The sequence below is a fragment of the Amblyomma mixtum genome, chromosome 8 (assembly GCF_055824585.1).
Source record: "Amblyomma mixtum isolate Tamu chromosome 8, ASM5582458v1, whole genome shotgun sequence".
Taxonomy (NCBI): domain Eukaryota; kingdom Metazoa; phylum Arthropoda; class Arachnida; order Ixodida; family Ixodidae; genus Amblyomma; species Amblyomma mixtum.
The window spans coordinates 81,766,582-81,770,024 of NC_143019.1; the positions used below are offsets into that span (position 1 = coordinate 81,766,582).

The 3,443-nt window shown below is 45.9% G+C and overlaps 1 non-coding gene across 1 annotated transcript; it reads left to right on the forward strand.

Moving 5' to 3' along the window:
* The first annotated feature begins 2,366 nt into the window (after nucleotides 1-2,366).
* On the forward strand, nucleotides 2,367-2,439 carry TRNAA-AGC (transfer RNA alanine (anticodon AGC)). Its single transcript has one exon. It is a non-coding gene; the product is annotated as a tRNA-Ala (tRNA).
* The last annotated feature ends 1,004 nt before the right edge of the window (nucleotides 2,440-3,443 follow it).

Here is a 3,443-nt window from a genome sequence, read left to right on the forward strand (position 1 = left end):
GTGAACCCTCCATTGCAGAATCCGTCATAGTCCATGTACAGCTTCGACGCGTTGAACCTTGTATCATTATCACGGTTACTATTAGCCTTATAGCGTACACTGCTGGACAGATGTTTTCCCTAGTGGCCTTCATGGATGGATGGATGGATGGATGGATAGGAGCGCCCCCTTTGAAACATGGTGGTGGCAATTGCCGCCATGCTCAGCTTTTCTTTCTTCTTTTTAACTGTGTTGTAAATTCTCATTAAGATTCGCCATCATCTTTACCTACGGTTTCCTAGATTCCTAACCTTATGCCACATCTCTGGTTTTCAGCCAGCAATCCTCTAATCGCTTTTTGCTAACTTCCATTGCAGATTTATTTGCATGACCATTGTTATCTTTAAACCCTAATGCCTCAGGAAGAGTTACTGTGCCTGCATCGACATCCGGATGGATACCATCACATTTGAGTATGAGTTGTTCAATTGTTTCCACAGATGTACCACACACTGCACATGTGTCATCTTCTTCGTTAAATTTCTTTTTGTAGCTGCGCGTTCTAAGGCACCCTGACCTAGCTTCAAAAAGCAGGGCACTGCCTCTTGAGTTATCATAAAAAAATTCTTTCCTGATCGGCTTTTTCCAGTATCGATATAGTTCTACACTATGTTTCTTTCCCATTGAATTCATCCAGTTTTTAACTTCCGCGTTTTTAACCTGTCGTTTAATGCTCTTCAAATAATCCTGTTCAGCGCCATCTAGTATAGACTTTCTGGTTTGTTATACCCAGCGATTTTCTGTCCTTTCTTATGTTCAATTTCCGCTCTTGCATTCCCCTTGGTCACCCTAAGGTACCGTTGGTTACCATATCCCTTCGCATCGCATTCCCTACCCATGTCCATTTCCCCCTCTTGATTTCAGACACGACACCTATTTGGAGAGGATCTGAAGCTCCTCATCGCAGCTATTAGTTCAAGAGACCATCTAGGGTCACGGCACATCTCCCTGGAAAGTACATTTCTCCCGAAAGCAATTGCGGTCGCCAAGATAACATTAATAATGTGATCGAATAATCATTCTGCCTAATTTCAGAAACCCTCTTTCACCACAAAGACGTACCCGATACTTCATGACCTGTTTGCAGCATCCAAATGTGTTCTTTTCTGCTGTTTCTTCATTTTTTAACACTTCACATGGAATCAGCGGTATCAGTGATGTCTTCTCGTTCCCTAGTCATAAAATGCTACAAAGACGTTTCCAAAATACTACAAAATTGCTTTGCCACCCTGTCGTCACGGCACATTTTTCTTCACAGTTGCGAAGTCGACTGCTGTCGCGGTAGTCTCCTATCTCTACAACAGGGTACTACACATTTCTACAGGGAATCCTGTTGTTGCTAACTTTTAACAACTGCAAAATTTTAGTTGTTTCTTGCTAGGGCATTCATTTGAGTCTGTTCTTCAATGATTAATTATTGCAAGAATAGCCATGGAAACATAGCGTAGTTATTTTCACAGCGATATACTTCTTCTTGTCCTATTCGTCACAAGAATTCTTTATAAACACGGATAATGAAAAAGAAACAATGCATACGCCTGGACTTTGGTTATATCATATTTATAAGGTATAGAGCACCTCACTGCCGAGAAGCGTGTACGAGGGTCTTCCGAACCCTGTCCCTACTGACTAGTAGGAGCACTAAGGTGGAGCGCTCCAGAATGTGATAGTGCCGTTTAAGACTTCCTCAGAGCTCGAAACATCCCCGTGTGTGGCATATGTTTCCCTAATGGATAGTGTGCAAAGCAGCCGGTGCTAAGATACGCAGTTAGAAATTCTTATAATACACTTGAAGACAGCCTATGCATTTTGTTTATAAATTGTGTGACTATGTCATTGTGAACGTTGGTGATCTCGATCGTGAATAATCTACGCTGTGGCGCCTGTGTATTTGCAGCGGATACACACAGGCAGTCGCCGTTTGATCAAGGCATCCTGAAAGCGACAAAACTTCCACGGCCCTCCCTCTCTTCTAATTTCCACTACATGCGCTGAATCGAACACTCGAGGTCGAACCATGTAGCACGCAGCCAACAAATATTCCGCTCACGAAGGCGCGGACTTCTATGTCATGTCTAATACAATTCAATAAATGCGGCGAAGAGAAGAAAAATGACAGCGATTCAGTAACACGCCGAGCGCAAAGACTGCTATGCTGGGCACAGAAAAGAAGCGACATGTCAGTGGCCCTTACGTAAGAGTTGGCTACGCTCACAACCGCGCATCGTTCGCGCCGGTCTCGCCAACCGGGAAAGAGTGCTCTCACTCGGTTGTTCGTTCTCCTCTAGCGATTTAAATTACGTTTGAGTCGCTTGCGTTCCTCGTCCGGCGGTGTAGCTCAGATGGTAGAGCGCTCGCTTAGCATGCGAGAGGTACTGGGATCGATACCCAGCACCTCCATGGAAGTATTTTTGTTCCTTCTTTTGCGAAGACACTTGGTGTGTTATCGCGAAATGAAAAAAAAATATTTTTAACAGACAGTTCGCCTTGAATAGTATGAGGGCAACCGATTAAATATTAAATCGATCTTGCCTTGCTCCTAACACTGGATTAGTCGGTTATGGGTGACAACGTCCTGAAAGGAAAAAGAATTCAGCACTTACTTTGGATTGTAGTGAAAGTTTGCTTATCTGGCTGGACAAGGTACACTTCCTCTACTTAGACTCAACGCTCTCGAGACTGCCCTTGTGGGCCTCAACAAGGCAGCTCTCAACTTCCCTCTCACTGCCTCTACCGCTAAGCTCTTTGCCACAGGCCTCTTCCATCCTCTCCGTTCTCTTCTCACTATTCATCGTGACTCGCAGCTTGCCCGGCTTTACCTTACTCGTCCAGGTCAGTGGTTATTGACTCAAACGGGTATCTCGATCATTCCAATTTCCCCATTGGCGCTCTTACTGTCCGCTTCTTTCTGTCTTTTCCTGTGTTGTGCCCTTTTTTGCGCTGTTAAAAATATTGTAACATGAACCAACAAGCCCTGCATCAAGTACTTCTCCCCGTTTACCTCTTCAATTCCCACCCCAGCTCCCAATCTTCGTATCCTTCCCCTCCCGAACAACATGTCCCCCGTCCTGCACGCCGGACGTCGTCATGCAGCCGCACAGCACCATTCCTCTCTCTTTGATACCCAGGGTGTAGACTACACGGATTCTTCCTTCGTGGCTCCTCGAGGTTCCTGCGGCTATGCCCTGTACCATCCCCACCTCCCCGCTCCTGAAACCCACACCAGCGGGCCATATCTACGCCCTCCGGACGCATTGTCCCTCGAGGTCCTCACCATTGCGCAGGCCCCCAAGTCATTTGCGCTCCTTCCCCCTCTCCAAGAGTACACAGTCTATTCAGACTCACAAGCCGCTATACACCACATATAGAACCGCACCCTAACCCCTTCTCTCCTACAGGAGGTC